The 19753-nt window shown below is 39.1% G+C and overlaps 2 long non-coding RNA genes across 7 annotated transcripts in view; one reads left to right on the top strand and one right to left on the bottom strand.

Moving 5' to 3' along the window:
• Nucleotides 1-19753, bottom strand: part of LOC138145218 (uncharacterized) — a 1102603-nt gene that overhangs the window by 418412 nt on the left and 664438 nt on the right. The window lies entirely within an intron of this gene.
• LOC138145248 (uncharacterized) overlaps nt 13367-19753 on the top strand; it is a 312510-nt gene continuing 306123 nt past the window's right edge. For all 6 annotated transcript variants that reach the window (XR_011164161.1, XR_011164158.1, XR_011164162.1 and 3 more), the window contains exons 1-3: nt 13367-13535; nt 18612-18658; nt 19125-19177. This is a non-coding gene — a long non-coding RNA (uncharacterized lncRNA). The remainder of the gene's footprint in view (nt 13536-18611; nt 18659-19124; nt 19178-19753) is intronic.

The raw sequence follows: 19753 nt of genomic DNA, 5'->3' as shown, positions 1-19753 counted from the left end.
CTCTCTCTCTCTCTCTCTCTCTCTCTCTCTCTCTCTCTCTCTCTCCTTTCTCTCACAATTCTTTTCAGCACGTCAGTGTAAGTTAAAACAGAACATTCAGACTGTCCCATTTCTCCATTTCACGATATTTATAATTAATTTCAACAATAGCAAACATTTATTAAGCATCTATTGTACATAGAGGTATGGTACGAGGTGCTGGGAATGTAATGATCAATATGCCATAGGAGTCATCTGAAGGAGTCCACAGTGGAAAAGGGTCAAGACACATAACTGTGATAATGAAAGCCGGGAGTGCTCAGGGCGGCCCCAAAACCGAACAATTTTTTTCCTTTGGTCAATCCTACCTTTTTAGGGATCTCTGTAGACATATAGAAGCATCCTGGTAGGGGTTACTCCACAGAGGGTAAGTATTAAGGGTCACGGGAGGGTTGACCGCCCCTCTCACAGTCTTGCACAATTTATGTAACTCCTGGTGCCAATGAAGGGCATATCTCACTCGCTACTCCTCATCCTCCTCCCCTTGGTCCAGAAACTCAGCATTAGTCAGGAATATTCTGTTCTTACTGAGAGGGATGAAGTAGGAGCACGGCATTGATCAGGAACTCTACCTCTGTCTAGGAGGCCTAGTTCGATTCCTCTGCTTATCCAGGAACTTCTGGTCGCTCAGCCTCTTCTGTTCTACAGCTCATGGCTTGGCTCAATTTTCATTGCTATGCCATCTTTGGGGCTATGTAGAATTTTGATATATATGTTTCCCTGGAAAGGGCCAACAGACTTCTTTCCAAGGGATGAGAACCCGTATCTATCCAGTTTCTTTCTATTCATTTCATCCCTCCCTCTCCCTGTCTCTCTTCCTCTCCCTGTCTCTCTTCCTCTCCCTGTCTCTCTTCCTTTCCCCCTCTCTCTCCTTCTCCCTTTCTCTGTCTCCCTCTCTCTCTCCTTCTACCTCTCCCTCTCCCTCTCCTTCCCCCCTCTCCCTCTCTCCCTCTTTTTCCCTCTCTCTCTCCCCCTCACTACCCCCATCTCTTCCTCCTCTAATTCTCATTTTAATGACCAAGGTCAATGGTATAACCCAGGCAGCCCAGAACTGACTGTGAGTGCATCATTCTTAATGTAATCTCAAAGGTCAACCTCTTCCCCTTCCCTCCCTCCAAGATGACTCCACAAACTATCAAAGAGAGGCAATGCTAGAAATAAGGTTTCACCCTTATTACTCTTGTTAAACATCAGAAGTGAATCTTATCTATGGTGTATAAACTTTGGTTTGTAGCACAGTAGGAAGAATATAGATTAATTATAGGAGAAACTTATGGTGAGTAAGAACTGAGGGAGATTGGAATGAATTCTAAAGTGTGCTTAATAGCATCTTTTTCTAGAGATCTGTACACTCAGGAGAGAATACCACATATGTGTGGGCATGACTTATACCAAGGAAGTCTTCCAGATGGCAAAGGGGCAAGTCTGAATCACCTTAGAATTCTTTTCCTATACTTATCAGTTTTTAGGAAAAACAAAACAAAACAGAACATCTTCAGCATCAGGTTTTAGCTCATTAGGTAGAAAGTTCTCATTAGGAGCCTGAGGGCCAGCAAGGAAAGAGTGATTATTAGTGTTCAGAGCTGATTGCTGGCAATTATTCTTAGTTGGGAGGGATCAATAAAGAGAAAAACAAACAGTTTTACGTGTTTTCTTTTGTGCAGGTGTTTGTAGAATGCTCCCTCAATTCTTTTTAGTAGAAGCATTCAAAATCAAACTTAATGCATCCATTGGAGTTTAGGTATAAAGCTATCACTGTGGCATGAAAGAAGAAAGATTTGTTAGTCAGGATTAGGACCAGTAGTCTAGGGATTTGGGAAGGAATGGAGGGATCATAAGTTTTCTATGGTCAGAGAGATGAAAGAAAGATCATGAGTCCATGAGATTTATTATGTCTGTAAACATCAGGTAGGATTGATATGAAGTTGGCTGGTTCCCAACTCTGTCATGGACTCTGATTTGATTCATGGTAACTTTTATTGATAATTTACCTATCTTGACTCATTTGTTTGAAATGGTTTGAAATATCTAAAGTTAATTTAGGCCAGAGTATTCCACACAGCCTGGCAAGGTAGCAGCATTGAATTGGAATAGTAATGAATGATAAATGAAAACAATAATGGTTGCACTCTTGGATGAGAACAATGTCCTTCCACTCTCCCTTCCAAAGCTATCTGGGACTTGTTCTGGGCCAGGCTTGACCCAGAATGGTACAGGGTCCAGGTTTAAGATTGGAATGAAAGAAGGCATCTGCAGAACATCTAGCAGTTAGCAAAAAAAGATGTCTGCTTAACAATAGCATAGAAAGCATATTTAGCAAAGATATTGCATCGATTCAGTTGGATGCATCTCCCATGGCCATACATAGGTCATGGTGGTACGCCTGGTCTTTAGAATATGTCAAGGCTGAGGAGCCCCCACTTCCTCAGTTGTATGTGCTGGGAAGTGACCAGGATCTATGATAATATTTTGAACCTTAGTCACCTGGATCAGATGTTTCTCTAAGATAGATTAATTGACTTTTAGGGAAAAAAAACTAGCCTAGCTTATATGGTGGAGATGTTCATTACTCTCATGACAAATACTCAGATCCTCTCTCAAGCTACCCTGTATGGGTGGCACCCAGGGGTTGAAGATTTCATTGAAGATTCCTGGCTGCCTCCCCCATTCTCATCCCTGTGTACATGGTTTGCAACTAGTTTCTGTTTTACATCTCCCATTTGGGTCCTGGCTTGGACTATTTGTCAACTTTTGGCAGTTGGATTGTATCTCTTCACTTTGCTTCATTGGGTTAACGCAGGCAGTGACCTCCATTCCTTTTCCATAGTTTCTCTATCCTTTAAGAAGGAAACAGCTCCTTCTAGCTGTTGATTCTTGTCTCCAAAGAGAATCAAGGGCAAAATTCCTTGGTTGATGGTGGTTAAAAAAAAGTGTCCTCTTCTGACTCCAACTTATGTATCTAGCCTTTCTCCCTCCCTTTGCTTTTAAAAATAAATCTTATTTTATTGGTCTTTTGTTTTTACATCACATTCATTTCTGAATATATCCTTTCCCCCTCTCTTATCCAGTCAGCCGTCCCTTGTAATAAAGAGTAAAATACAACAGTTCAGCAAAACTAACCATGCATCAACTGTGTTTGACAGCACATGCAATATTCCATATCCATAGTTGCTTAATTTTGCAGTGAAGGAACATTTTCTCAACTTTTCTGTATCTCTTTTTCTTTTTAGATTCTCTCTCTCTCTCTCTCTCTCTCTCTGTGTCTCTCTCTGTATACACACACACACACACACACATACATATATAAAACAGGTGACAATTCAAGGCCAGGGTCCTAGATGAGGAGGGGAGTTTAAGTTTCAAAGGTCGTTTTAAACAATAACCCATAGGTCCTAAAGATCTGAGAGTTTAAGAAAATAGCTCGAAGAAAGCAAAACATCAAAGTGAGCCTTGCTTCTAAGAGAGACAGCTAGGTGGCATAGCAGATAGAGGGCCCCTCCAGCTCCATTTCTATAACTCTATGATACCATGGCACTGAACAAATAATAGCCACTAGAGTTTATTGAGTAGAAGGGTGACAAGAACAGACCTGCACTTTGGGAAAATCACTTTGGTGGCAGAATGAGGGATGGACTGGAGTGTGGAGAGAACTGAGCAGGAAGACCCATGAGCAGGTTATTACATTATTCCAGGCATGAGGGGATGAGGGCCTGCCCTTGATTGAGAGCAGTATTAGAAGAGAGAAGGGGCTACTCCAAAAAATGTGAAAGTTCATTGAAAATATAGAGAACTATTCATAACAGATAAATAGAATGTTTTTATTTCTTTTTTTTTTTTTTAAAGCAATCGGGGTTAAGTAACTTGCTCAAGGTTACACAGCCAGTTATTTCTGGGTGTGGTGCTGAGTATATGAACCCGGATTTGATCCAGGTCATCCTGACACTGGAGCCGGTGCTCTTACTCGCTGAGCCACCTGGCCGCCCCTAAGCAATTGGGGTTAAGTAACTTGCTCAAGGTTACACGGCCAGGTGTTTCTGGGTGGATGCTAAGTGTCTGAGCCCGGGATTCGATCTCCAGGTCTTCTCAACACTGGAGCGGGTGCTCTTACTCGCTGTGCTACCTGGCCGCCCCTAGAATGTTTTTATTTCTTTTTCCTGGTGATGCTTAACATGATACTTAACACTTTGGTCACCTTGAAGAGAACAGTTTCCCTCAAGTGAGGTAAGAAGCAGGATTTCAAGGTAATAAGAAATGAGAGATGAGGAAGCAGAGTGGACTTCTTTAGGACTTAGGCTGTGCAAGGAAGAGTATCTGAATAACGATAGCTTCAATAGATAACAAGTTCAGCATAAAGATTTTTTTAAGGATGGAGAAGATCTGGGAATGTTTGTGAGAAATAGGAAAGAAGTCAACAGATGAGGAGAAATGTAAGATTCAAGAGAGAGTGGGGATTTGGAGGAGTTCAATGATTCATCAGTCGGCTGTCCCAGTTGAGGCCAAAGATGGAATCAGGAGTGGAAACAGAGGGCTGGACCTTGGTGAGGAGAAGTGCTACCTCTGCATTAGAGACTGGAATAAATAAAGGAAAAGACAATCGGGAATGATGCTGAGGAGTTTTAGGTATATAATTAGGGGAAAAGGAAGTTAATGATCAATACCTACTCCTTTGCAAAATGGAAGGTAAAATTTCTCTGTTGAGAGGAAAAGGGGAGGGGTGTTCTGAGTGACTTGAAGTGGGAAGAGAAAATTTGGAAAAGTAAATACAGGCTGTGAGAGAGAAAGGGGTGACAGCTTAAGTAATGATCTAGAGCAGATAAAAGGGAATGGGATTTGGGGTGTAGATGGAGGGATTTATATTAACCTCTCATTAAATTTGATTTTCTTAGATTTGGCCCAATGTTCTTACATGTCAGTTGGGATTTTTTTTTGGATTCTGTCAAGTGTATTATTTCATATCTATTGTATTATTTGTAAATTCAGTAAACATTCTGCCTATACATCCATTCAGTGCTGCATACATTCTGGCTTTAGTTCAATTTGGCTGTCTCTTTTTGATACTCTGAATTTGTTGTTTATTTCAGAGCCTCTTCACATTTAGGATAAGAGAGGTCATGCCTAATCAGCCATCTAATCAATCAGCCATCTCCTTCATGATCTTTACTATACAGGCGCTGGAATCAGTGTATGCATGCAGTGCATGGAATACAGATATATGCCATGGTCTTTAAAGGATTTCAGAGCAATTTCAAATATGGCACCCAACAAAGCATGACACATGTGGACATCTATGATGATATTAATGATAAAACATTCTAGTTTCCCCAGGGGATAGTTCAGTTATCTGTTTAATCAAAATCAATAGCCCTCACAGGTAAAAGAATGTACAACTATCATAACTGCTACACTGGGTCAGCTCCAAGCTGCATCCAGCTCAGAGATTCTCTATCTGATGGGGATACTTGAAGTCAACCTTATTGCTTAAAATGTACCACAAATGTTCTTAGTTTCCTTTGGCAACCTGCTTTGGAGTTGTCATTCACGAGTTTCACAAAATATTTTTGGGAACCAATTTATATTTTCATCCTATATCACCTCTTGTGGGCAATGGGGTCTATAATGTTACTTCCTGCTGGTGAAAGTAGATTTCCCTAGCTGCTAGTTATGTTCTCCCCCAAATCACCTCGTATCAGTTTTCTATGCATTCTTACATAGGATCAGAGAATCACATCATGTGAGAACTGGAGGGGACCACATTGCCTACCTTGTCCAATCAATAACATGAAAGGAGCTCCTACAATAACATAGCTGACAGGTGACCTCTGTTTGAGGATTTTTAAGGAGGGAAAACCTACCTTTCCACGTAGCTCATTCTACTTTGGGGAAGCTCTCATTGGTAGGGAGGTTTTCCTGACACCCAGACTAAATTTGATTTTTTCAACTTCCATCCAATATTCTTTTTTCTGCTCTCTGGGGCCAAATAAAATAAGCCTAGTCTTTCTTCCACATGACACCCTTTCAAATAATTGGAGACAGCAAGAATATTCTACCTTCTCTCCTACATCCATCACCTCCACCTCCTCAACCAGTCTTATCTTCTCCAGGCTAAACAGGTCTAGGTCCTTTGGGTCATCCTCACAAGACAGAGCCAAGGCTCTTCACCATCCTGACTGCCTTTCTAGATAGACTTCAACTTCTCAATGTCCTTAAACTGTGGTAACCACAACTGTACACAACACTTCAGATGAGATAGGACTAGGGGCAGAGTACAGTGGGACTCTCTCTTCCCTATTAGAAACTGTATCTCTTTTAATACAGTCCAAGATTGCATTATCTTTTGTTTCTGCCGACTTACATTAAGCTCACAGTATACTAAGACCTCTAGATCTTTTTCAGAACAACTGCTGCCTAACCATGCCACCTTCTTCAATTTGGACTTGGGAAGGTGATTTTCTTGAACCCAAATATAAAATTTGACATGTATCCTTATCAGATTTCACTTTCAGATTCAGTCCTATGCTATAGCTTGTCAAAATTCTTTTGGATCCTAAATCTCTGTATCAGCAATACACAATCTCCCATCCTGGCTTTGTGCCATCTACAAAATTAATGGCATGTCCCTCCCAATGGAAGGGATTGTTTTGATTTTGTCTTTGTATCTGTGGGGCTGAGCATAGCATCTGTCACATAATCATTTAATAAATGCTTGTTGATTGACTGGGCTTCCTTTTATTTGTGTTAAACTTACCTTTTTGGGTTTGAGGGTAACTCTACTATAATAGTGTACTGCCTGGTCAGCATAATGCCTTCACTATGGAATACGTTCAATAAAAGCTTTGTTGATTGGATGAATGCTGGGCTTTAGTGAATTTTCCCCTTTTACTCTAACTCTACCTTTTGGGATTTTCAACTGATAATAATCATCTAATTTAACCACCTAATTTTATTGATCAGAGGATCTTGGAGAACTTCTAAGCCAACGCCCTTGTTGTTAAGTCCAGAGAGTTGGTAAGCAGCTTGTCCAAGATCATATAGGTTCACAAGAAGCAGTGCCCCAACTTTTATCCAGGGTCCCCTGATACCAATACAATGAATTTCCCATTACACTGTAATTTCAGTATTTTAATCCACTTAATTTTCATCTTTCTAGACTAGTATCCTAATATTAAAAATAATGTTATTATTGCATTTGGTTTTATTTTGTATCACTGTTGGTTCCTAATATTGCCTTTCTGCAATTTTCCTTTTAACAAGAAAAGTTAAGACAAAAAAATGCATGTTGATCACTCTGGCAGTGTATGCAGCATTTGGTTCCTATAATCCACCATATCTCTACCCAGGTTAAAAACAAAAGAGTCCTAATATTTAAGTCTCACATCACAGTTCAAAAAAGGACCATGTTAAGTACTTCCTTCCTGCCATTGTTTTTGGTAATTACTCCATCTCTCTTTGCTCCTAGTCTATCAGCAAATTTTTAGCAAATAGAATTTAGGTAAGGGATCAATAACACCTGCCCTCTGAGAGTATAAGAAGCCCATACCTAAAAGAGATAATCATCGTCCACATAGTATGATGTAAAGGAGGAAGAAGCTATACAAACGTACAGGAAGGAAGGGGACAAGGAAAGTCTTCATCAGCATACAGTTTTATTCAGGGGGAAATGTTAACTTATTCTAAATGTCAATTAGAGCTGAAATTCATAAAGCAGAGGCAGGGTCCCCAATGAAGTCACAATATTCTGCAGGCACAGAATAACAGCTTTTTATCTGAAGACTATTTTATACATGCTCATGTTGGAGCTTTTCTTAGATAATTAGAAATCTAATTCTACTTGCACCATTCCTCATCTTCTATCGATCACAGTGGCAGACAATTGCTTAGTCAAGGTAAATTTTCTAGTTCAGTTTTCAATTGTGCTTTGTCTGGGAATTCATGACTACCAAAGTAAGAGAATATTTGAGCTAGAAGGGACCTTGAAAGAATCATTTAGTCTGTGCCTCTGTCTCTGGACATTGTTATCTCTGTCTCTCTCTCTGTCTATATCTATCTATCTATCTATCTATCTATCTATCTATCTATCTATCTATCTATCTATCTATCTATCATCTATCATCTATCTATCTAATCTACCTATCTGTCTGTCTGTCTATTTATCTATCTGTCTGTCTATCTATCTATCTAGTCCATCCGTCCCTATCTATCTATTTATCTCTCTGTCTATGTGTCTATCTATCTAGTCTGTCTGTCCGTCCCTATCCATCTATCTATCTATCTCTCTGTCTGTGTGTCGGTCTGTCTATCAATCTATTTTTCTATCCTGTCCTAGAGAAGAAGATGCCATTATCTCCCTTGGAAATAAGGACATGAAATAGAACAATAAATATGCTCTAGCGATGATAAAATAACCTTATTTTTGTATAGTACACAAATGTAATATGTTTTAAAGTATTTTTCAAACATTCTTTCAGTTATTTCTCACAACCCTATACTATAGGTAGCACAGGTAGGACTATGCCTATTTTAAAGATGAGGAAATGAAGACACAGAAAGAGAAAATAGTTAAAGCACATATTTTTGAGCTGAAAAGGACCTTAGAGTATATCTATCTAGTCCAACCTTTCATTTTAAGATGAGAAAATTGATAGGTGAAGATTTGATCAAGGTCACACAGTTAGTTAGTGGCACACCTGAAACTAACAACCATGTCTCCTCATTCCTAGCTTAGAGCTTTTTTGTTCAACTGCTCCTGTGTCATAGAGTTAATAAATTAAAATCAAGTAAGCCAAAGTGAATTGAGTAGCAACCATGTGCAAAGCAGTGAGACTGGATTAGAAACTGGACCTCTTGATTTCTAATCATTGCTGATATGTGTAATGATGTGAATGCCATACAAGTGGCAAGCTGTCTTAGAAGGTAGACAGATGCTGGTTTCTAGAAAGTCTGGTCCTCTAAGAAGCCAAAGGGAACATGGCCCTCAGGTACTCTGAGTGCCACAACTTGTCATTTGGTTGACAACCCTGAACTCCTGTCTTGTTCTGGCTTCCCTGACCTGTCGGCTCATCTCAACACTTTGTTCTTTTCCCAGCTCCTTTTCCTGCCTGCAGTGTATTTGGCTTGGCCTGAACTCTCTGACTTTTGCTTCTGCCTTCTCTGTTGCCATGGTGAATCTCTCTCTCTCTCTCTCTCTCTCTCTCTCTCTCTCTCTCTCTCTCTCTCTCTCTCTCTCTCTCTCCCCTCCCTCTCTCCCCTTCTCTCTCTGTCTCTGTCTCTCTCTCTGTTTCTCTGTTTCTCTCTCTCTCTCTGTCTCTGTCTCTCTGTCTCTGTCTATCTCTGTCTGTCTGTCTCTCTCCCCCAGCCTCCCTCTGGTTTGAACTTTGGTCTCATCTCTGTTTCTGCTTCTGAGGCCCAGCTCTCTCTCACAGGACAAAGAGCTTCTCCTCAGGGCTAAGGTCTGACTTTTAACTCTTTCAGTGCCTGGTATATGGGAAATGCTTAATAAGTGCTTTATTCAACATTCCATGGCTGACAGAAAGGAAGCTCATTGCCACAATTATACTTTGGGTGGTAGTGGTAGTAGGTGTTGTAGCAGTAGGAGTACTCTGAGGCTGTGCAGGATCATGGAATGAGGAAGAAAAGGAGCTCAGAGATTATAGCTACATGGCAACGGGGCATTTCCATCACAAACTCATTCTTTTTAATATACATTTTTGTGGATACCTTTTGTTTTAAATTGTCCAAATTTTCCCTTCTCCATGTTCCTTTTGTCTTCTCTCTTACAGAGCCATTCTATATATCAAATGATTATTTTTTAAAGACAAAGGGAAAAAGAAAAAAAACCTCAGAAAGCCTAATGTTCACATTGAAAAAATATCTGACAATATATACAATATTCCATACTCATAGACCTCTGCAAAGAAGGGGGACAAAGTATCTTCTCATATCTTTTTTAGGAACCACCTTATTCTTTGTAATTTTGCAGCACTATTTTTTATTGTTTTGTCACACTCAATCTTAGTACTGAGAAAAATACAATTCTGCATTTTAATTCACCAGACCCCCACTATGTAACGTTACTATCTTGGTTTACATCAAAGGACATTTTTTGAGGTACCCAAATAATTTCAGCATAAGTTTTAAGTGTACAGTCGGTTTCTGATATGGCTAGTTAGCATATAGTATGGTGTTGTGTGAGACAGAGCTCAGTAAATATTTGATCATCAATGTACATTAAGAATATTGTTTTGTTATAGTAAATCTTCAGTGAATGTTTTGAGGAGAGTACCAGAATAATTATAAATACGACCTGATTTCATCATTGTTAATACCTTAAAAGTAATACTTACATTGATAAATTATCCAGATTTATAACCATTAATTTTGACATCTGAATCAAACAAAACAAAATATATCTGGGGAAATCATTGGTCCTCTCAAATCAGCTTTATAATTCATAATGTGGAAATCATACAAAAAACAAGTAAGATAAATTCAGGTGAGCCATAGGGAAGACCCTGTGGCAGGGGTAGGGAACCTGCAGCCTCCTGTGGCTCTCTAGGTCCTCAAGTGCAACCCTTTGAGGTCGCACCCCCTGCCTGGGGTAGGCTTCTTCCATGAAGAGGGAGTCAGGGACACTAGGGCTTATTGAGGAAAACTCCAGGTCACCAGAAAGCCCTTCTGAAGAAATAAGTCTGGCTGAGGGGTCACAGGGGCATCTTGGAATCAGCTAAAACAGCCTTGGGAAAGCCAATTGTTAAATGTTCAGCGTGAACACTTTTATTTTAGAAAATTGGCAAATGTTACAAATCAGGGCTTGATTTACTGTTTTGTTGATTGTCTAGAGTTAAGAAAGTAATGGAGAAGTGTTAAAAATGCAGATTAAACTTTCAAAGTTTGTTTTATGTACATTTATTTTTTTCTGGACAGCAAATTGCTAGACATTTACCAGCAGCAGGCCTTTGGAGAAACGAAAGTCAGTTGTGGCTTGTTTGTGGAGGTTTTTCTATTTGAAAGAAGTATTCTTCCTATAACTGAGAGCTAAGCTCAAATGTTTCCTTGGTGTTTAAGGAAATGTCAAATATCAAAATACAAATATAACAATTTTTAAATTGCACAAACTTAAAACATTATCAATGAACCTGAGTCCTTTGATTCCAAAGACAATGTGCTTTCAACCATACTGTACTGCCTGAGCTCCTCATTTCAAAAATGAGACAACTGGGGCCTATAGAGGTTAAATGACTTGTCTAAAATCATGTAGATGTTAAATAGTCAAGTTGTGAATTGGGCCCAGGCCCTCTGGCCCCACATCTAACACTCTTTGTGCTGCATTTTTCTTTCCTAAGACAGGAGCCAGAAGTAGCATTTGAAAGCTATGGTAATATTTTTACAGTTTTTACAAAAGGTCAAACTGGAAATGTTGCCTCTGCCAATTTTGTGGTCCCCAGTGAACTATTTATATTTTCATTAATAGGTCTATTTATATAGTGCACATGCCATTTACACATGCAGAGATGCGATCTATGCATTTGAGGAATGTTTATGACCATGCCCACTCTATTATTTTACTAAAAGCTCCAGGAAATATGGTATTTTTCTGTGAATGCTGATATAAAAGTTGATATAAAGATTGGTGATGTGTAAGCTTTGACATTATATAAATATATATAGCTGTTGTAAAAGTTAACAACCATTTTATTTATAATTATATTGCAGATTGATATTTTTATATCTACATGGTGAATGGTAACCTTTCTGCTTTCACTTCAATCTTGGCAAAAGTGTTTATGTTGAGTTTTTACATCTGTGTATTATTCTGTGACATTGATGCTTACACCATTGGTTTATTCACAACAGCATTAATGTCATGCATTTCTCCCTCTAGGGGGAAAAAAAGAAAACACCTCATTAGAATCACATTGTAATTCACAGTATTCTAAGCCTTATGTTTTCTATCTCTTCAGTCCTGTGTAAAGTGCAAATCATACCACTTCCTTTTGGCGGATACTTCTTGCTAATATTTCCGGATTGCCACAGCTGCGTTACACGATAGAAAAGATGCATGTGGTTGAAATGTGAGCCTTTGGATTAAGAGATGTTTCTCTTATCTGGCCCTTCCAGGTTTGCAAGAGTGATAGATGCACACCCCCTCTCCATGCATACATATGAGAAAGATACCCTGTCTTTATCCTTTGCTTAGCTTTGTTATGAAGAAGAAAATCCCATCTTAAATGTTTGATCCTCTCTACAAAAGGTTTCTTGTTGTGGTACAGGGAGTTACTGCTTTTAGTCGGCAGAAAGTCAAGTTATTGCTTTTAAACTGGGTAGAGAAAGGAAATACCCATGTAATATGAGAAACTTTTTGACCCCCAAATAATGCTATCTTTTTTTCTAAATGGGCTTATACTAAAACAAAGAAACCCCAACAACTCAAAAATAGGCGACATCTGTATCATTCCGTGCTAGTGGCAAAAGGCAGTGGGAGTAATAGAAAGAGTATTGAAATCCGAAGGAGTTCTAGTGCTAATACCAACACGACAAGGTCCCTGCCATGTGACTGATTGAACTGGATTTCTTATTTGTGATGAGAGGCCACACACACGCACACACACACACACACACACGCACGCACACACGCAAACAACCCAAAATTTCAGGGGGATCAAAAAAGGTAAGATTACAATCATACTTCTAGTGAAACAAAGATTAACTGGTACAGTTGGAATACAGATTTTTTTTGACTAAAGCTGTGTCTAAAATAGTTACCTGCTATCAATAATTATGAGAAATTGTGAAAATTATTGGAAATTCTTTGCTCTCTTTCTCTCTGTGTATTTTTGTATATGTACTTCGACACTTCTGTTACCTATAGCCCATTGTCCCAAGTATTAGGTATAAGCTGAATGGGCTAAATTGTGTATGTGTGTGTGTTTATTTTAATTTTTTATTTTGTTTTGCTTAAAATTCAATTTTGTTTTATTTTCAGCCTTGAAATCTCAGCCTTTCTCTCTCTCCCTCCCTCCCTCCTTCCCTTTCTCTCTCTCTCTCTCTCTCTCTCTCTCTCTCTCTCTCTCTCTTTCTCTCTCTCTCTCTTTTTCTTCCTCTCTCTCTCCCTCTCTCTCTCTCCCTCCCTTCTCCTCCTCCTCTTCCTCCTCATTTACATGTAATGTTACTGGGAGTTGAAGATCTTCCCCTCCCATTAATAGACCTCATGTGGAACCCAGCAAGATAAACTTGATTAGGTGAGGCTTGTTTTTCAGGAAGGCCCACATCTTTTGTTACTTTGTAATTAGGCCATGGTTCTGAGGCTCCTGATGCCCTCTGGCTCGGAAGAATATATGTACACACACACACACACACACACACACATGCATACACTCTGAGGTGAGATTTTGCTCTTGAGCTCACTCGTTGGGAGAGTGCTCCTGTGATTTGGCCACTTGAGACTCTGGAGGACCTTGGCTTTGAAAATGCAGATGTTGGTACTTCTCTCTCTGGTAACTGTATGTATAGCTTTAGTCACAAAGCTAGAAGCCCTGTCTGTTGATTTGTGTTTTCTCTGTCTCTAATTTTTCTGCTTGTAATTTCTGTTTGTACTTTCTCTGAAGTGCTAGCAGCCATCCTGCATATGCTAGGGTGCTTGTTGTTAGAACTCCTAGAAAAGGCGAGAAAAAAAAAAACCACATCACAATAGTCATGCAAAATAAATTCCACATTACCTGGTCTTCCCACACAAAAAGAAAGAAAAATAAAAAGAAAATGTGCTTCACTTTTCACCCCTGCCTCATCAGCTCCAGCTGGAGGTAGATAGCATACGTTATCATGAAACCTTTGGAATCGTGCTTGGTTGCAGTGTTAAATAGAGTTCTTAAATTTTACAAAGCTGATTATATGTGTGATGTTATTATATAAATTTTACTGGTTTTGTTAACTTCACTCTACATAAATTGAGGGGAACTGAGGGACCTTGATCCTGCTGGTGAGTTAGGGGGATATCTGCTCCAAGCATGTGTAAAGACATCTGTTGGAGTGGTGAACATTATTCGAGTCACTCATAGGATTGCTGAAGGCAGACCCTGGTGGAGAATGAGACCACCAATCTTAGATCCTATTCTTGAATGTAAGTGACCTTATATGGTCCTGAAAAAGGAAAGAGTGAGTGAATTATTACAAATGAGTTTCTAGAATTGTTCATGTTCAAAGAAAGGTAACCAGTAAACCCCAAATTAACTGGGCAGTTTTTGACCATCAAAATTTATCCTTTTTTTGGAGAGGAGAAGGAGAGGAGAGTATGAGCTGAATTACCCATCTGGCTGGGTCTCCATTCAGGCAGCTTGGACTGCTCACAGGTTGTGTTTGTCCTTTGTTCTCAAGGAGGACCATGGCATAAGGGAGGTGATGACATGACTTGTAGTTGATTTTGAGTTGAGCAAGGTAGGGTTGTGCAAGGTCACCAGGAATGAAAAGACTCATACCACATTTTCTAGTATATCAGTCACTGACCTTTGCTCAACAGGATTAGAAGGAATTGTGGTGAAGGGGGAAAAGATAAGGCGAATACAGCAGTGTCTGCCAGACTCAGACTCACCTCATATTCATAGCAAATGTGTCAGTTTCACAAAGGAGGGTGTGCTAATTTTTGTGATCTTCAGGTATCCACAAAAGTCAGAGGAGTCCTGACTCCATATGAGCAATATTATTCTCTTGTATGACCAGGTAGCTGTATCAAGGGAAGCAGAGGCTAGTTGGGGTCCAAGAGCAGCTTTGTTGCCTGTTAGGGAAAGCTAATTTCTGTTGCAGGGAAGCAGGGAGAGCCCTGGTGCTATTATAATAGGCAATATTGAGACCTAAATGGAGGACATATATAATCCAAATGATAACTAGCCGAGTGATCAGTTGGCTAAGGCATTATTGGTGTCAGTCATTGGAGAGTTGAAGGCAGATTCTCTGGTAAACTATGAGACCACAAAGAGTAGATCCTATTCTTGGATGTAAGTGATCTTGTAGGATCCTGAAAAAGGATAGAGCAAATGAATTATTACAAATGAGTTTCTAGAATTGTTGATGTTAAAAATGATGCTATGAGAAATGATGAACACGATGGTCTTAGAAAAATGTGGATAGGCTTGCATGAAATAATAAAGAGTGAAATGAGCAGAACCAAGAAACTATTGCAGAAAATAATAGTAATATTGTTTTCAGAACAACTTTGACTTAGTAAATCATTTTGACTAGTATAAATACCCAAATTAATTGTAAAGGACATATGAAGGAAGATGGCATCTGCATCCAGAGAAAGAACTCATAGAAGTATGCATAGAATGATTTTGTGCGGGCATGCATGCACACACACATTTGTGTCTAATGGTAACCATCTCTATGGTAGGGGGAGGGAAAAAGGGAAAGAAGAAATTTACATGAAAACTTTATTATATATTTAAAAGGAATAGCAAGTTGTGCATAATATGTTTGCAGTTTCATGTGCAATCATCTTTTTTATTATACCATAATTATGAAAATGCTTGCTTTATTCCATAATTTAAAAGTTAAATAAATAAAAAATTAAAAAAGTATTCTGGAGTGACTTGAACTTTAAGTTCAAATGGGGAACATGAGGCTATTCAGTGGGTGAATTTCGTAGCTGGAGAAATGAACTTAGTGAAGGCTGATAAACTTATAAAAGATAACTCAAGTCCTCCAGGGTGCAGATGGCTGGAAAATAAAGGTTAATGACTTTAGTATTGTCTGGAGTAAAGAAATGCTGTTTTGATTTGCCTCTTTTTTGATGATCCTACTCCAAAGATTCACTAAAGAATGACAATCTCATAGTATCCAGTTTTATTTAATAAGACTTTTTTTTCATGTTTTAGTCAACAGTCTATTGTAACACTGCTCTGGACCTTGGACATGGCAAAGTCTGTTGAAAAGTAAGTCCTGGGGCGGCCAGGTAGCACAGCGAGTAAGAGCACCGGCTCCAGTGTTGAGAAGACCTGGAGATCGAATCCCGGGCTCAGACACTTAGCACCCACCCAGAAACACCTGGCCGTGTAACCTTGAGCAAGTTACTTAACCCCAATTGCTTAAAAAAAAAAGAAAAGTAAGTCCTGTGTAATAGATGCATTATGATGTCCCTGTCCTTTTAGCTGTCAATCTAGTAACAAAAGTAATGCCATTCTGCTGTGGGACTATGTATAACGACTGTGTTTTAATGCCTATTCATTGGAAATAGTCCCATCTTTCAGGCATCTGTATACTTTACTGATGCTTCTGACAGATTCCTAGCCAGGGGACTTGCAGATAAGCTGAAAGCCTTCTTCTAATAAATTTAACTTAATTTAATTCATTAAGTAATAAACATCCATGGTATATGAGAGAGATAAGGTAAGAGATAATCTGGTTCCTGCCTTGCAGCAATTTACAGTTTATAAGGAGACTAGGACTCAGGATACCCCCCCAAAGTCAATCAATCAATGCCAAGAACACTTGTCAAAGTCACCTTAGGACAGTCGTTAAACTGTGCTAATTCTTTTTCATCTACGGAAGTCTATTTAATGACATGATGGTTATATTTAAATACAGAGATAAAAGACCCAAGATTTTAGAACCCTCAACTTCTAAGATAGGCAGGGAAATTCCTTTTTCTTTCCTCTCTATTCAATTTAGAGACTCCATACCCAAATGGTCCAAGAGAAAATAAGAAACTGCAAGTTGTTATGACAAAGTATTAAGTAAAGAAAATAATCAGGACATTATTGCAAAGCAAAGACATAGGCTAAAAAATCATACCTCAATTCTAATTCTTAAATGAGTATAACTTCATCCTTGATTCCCACCATTATAATCTGAGAAAGCAAACTGAAAACCATGCCTTCCAGAAATAGTTCCTTTTTCTAGAACTAGAAGGAGAGAACTTTAAATGGAGGAAACCTTATTTGAAGACTGCTTTTATTGTCATCATGGTTTTCCAGTTTATCTCATGAGGTCTCAAAATCTTCCTAGATTATTCTTCCTGTTATTTCTCCATGGCACAATGGAATGCCAGTGTCTCAGCCATTCTTTTTCCAGAATCTGTACAAGCATGCTGTCATGAAAATGGCATGCAATACTGACAAACTTCTCTGGGCAACCAAGTCTTGCCATGATCTTCCACAGGTCCTCATGATCTACAGTATTGGACACCTTGGTTGGATTGAAGAATGTTGTGCACAGACCTCTGTTCTGCTCCTGGCATTTCTCCTGGAATTGTCAGGCAATAAACACAATGTTGACTATTCCTTGGTCCATTTTGGTGACCATTTTCCAGGTGAAGGATTATCTGATTAAGGATGGTTCTAGCAAGAATTTTTCTGGTAATGACTAAGAGAGAGACCTCCCTATGGTTGTCACAGGATAACCTGTAATTACCTTTTCCTTTTTCTAGATGGATAATAGAGGCATCCTTGCTCTTTGAGGGGATAACCTCTTCTTCTCATATAACCTGGAATATTTTATTTTGCTTTTTGGAGGGCAATTAGGGTTAAATGACTTGCCCAAAGTCACATGACTAGTAAGTGTGTCGAGTATCTGAGGCTGGATTTGAACTCAGGTCCTCCTGATTCCAGGGCCAGTGCTTTATTCACTGTACCACCTAGCCGCCCCTCACCTGGAAGATTTTAGTCAGCTTTTGTATGAGTAATGGACCCTTTGCCTTGTAGATCTCTGCTGGCATGAAATCAGTACCAGGTGCTTTGCCACATGAAAGGAGCCTAATGACATTTAAAATTTCTTCTTTATTTGGAAGTTCAGCTAGAGAGGGATTGACCTCAACCTGAGGAATACAGTCAACAGCTTGAGCATTGGTGGATGATGGTTTATTGAGAACACGATAGAAATGTTCAGCCAATCTCTCTAGGATCATTTCCATATCACTGATCAGTGTGGCTCTGTCAGCTTTGTAGCTGAAATTAACTAAAGGTCTCTGGCCAATAAATAGCCTTCAAGGCATTGTGAAATTGCCTTGGATTGTTGCCATCAGTGTAAAACTGAATTTCATCTGCCTTCTTGCTGAGCTAAGAATCCTACATCTCCCTAAGTTTAACTTGCACTTTTGATGGAGTTAAACACTATCTTTTTAGAAATGGATGAACTATGCTTCTGGTAGGTCCTGTAGAATTCTCATTTTTTTATCTGCTAGCTGCTGAATTTCCTTATTAAACCAGTCCTGATGTTTCTGAGTGTTTTAGCCCAGATCAGTAAATGTGGTGCTGTATACCCAATCACTGCCCATTCCTTTTTTGCTCCACCATTATCAACAGTGTGTTGGCTCATCTTTTCCTCCAAGTCAGTAAGAAAATGTTCACACATGGAGCAGCTCTCTAATGTGTTGATCTTATAGTCATCATACCCTGGGACCGTCACTTTTGTTGAATGCAAATATTTAGCTTGGAGAGGATAAGTCTATGATCAGTTCAGCACTCTTTACCACACATCACCATTGTCACTCTGACATCCTGTCTGTCTCTTCTCCTTACAACAGAATAGTCTATTAAATGTCAGTGTTTTCTGTGAAGGGTACATTCATGAAGTTTTATTGCATTTAGGTAAACAGAAGGCAATGTTGGTGATGAGGAGGTCATGAGATGCACAAGTAAGTGACCTTTGCTGTTGTTTCTGACTCAGATCCTCCCAAGGAGTTCCTACCATGTTGTCTATATCTACTCTTGCATTAAAGTCACAAAGAACTATAAACTTGTCCTATTTCAGCACCCTAATGATGAAGGTCTCTAGGTTTTCATAAAATGAACCTCATCAAAGCTCATCACGGTAGGTCATATATTCTGATGATAGCGGCATGGCATTTTCCTGCAAGTAGCAGTCTCAATGTCATGAGCCTGTCATTTACACCTTTTGGGAGACACACAAACTTGTTGACTAGATTATATGTGATTGTGAAACCTATGGCATCTTCATGGCACTTCCCACCCCTATGGCCACTCATCCCACCCCTACTTCATTAAGCTGTTCCTTATTTGCCAGCCTTGTTTCCCTCAGGGCTGCTGTTTAGATGTGATATTTGCTGATTTCTCTCACAACAAGAGCTGTTCATCTTTCAGGTCTACTGGATTTCTTGTTGTCCATAAGCATGCACACATTCTATGTACCAATGGTGAGTGGAATCATCTTTGCAAAAGTTTTTGTATATGTTTTTGTGTTTTGACCGTAGGGCAGGATCCCTGCCTGTCACAGTAAGCAGTTAGGTGAATCAGGAATATTATAGCCAAATCCTAGAGCCCCCAGGTCAAGGAGAAATATTGCAACCAGTCAGAAAGAAACAAGTCAATTATTGTGTAGAATCATGGTCAGGATAAACCAAGATTTAGCAGCTTCTACATTAAAAGATCAGAAAGTATAAGATATGATATTCTAGAGGGCAAAGGATTACTACCACGAATCACCTACCCAGTAAAACTGAGTATACTACTTCAGGGGAAAAAACAGATATTTAATGAAATAGAGGGCTATCAAGTATTCCTGATGAAAAGACCAGACCTGAAAATTTGACTTTTAAATACAAGACTCAAGAGAGGCATAAAAAGCCTAACAGAAAAATCATAAGGGATTTAATAAGATTAAACTGTTTACATTTTTACATGAGAAGATACTAATAACTTCTAAGAAGTTTATCATTATTAGGTCAGTTACAAGGAGTATACATGAAGGGTATGGTTGTGAGTTTACTATG

Source organism: Petaurus breviceps, unplaced genomic scaffold, assembly GCF_028583685.1.
Source record: "Petaurus breviceps papuanus isolate PSGF00001 unplaced genomic scaffold, PetGlider_PUasm1.0 90731, whole genome shotgun sequence".
NCBI classification, from domain to species: domain Eukaryota; kingdom Metazoa; phylum Chordata; class Mammalia; order Diprotodontia; family Petauridae; genus Petaurus; species Petaurus breviceps.
This window is presented reverse-complemented; position numbering and strand designations above follow the sequence as displayed.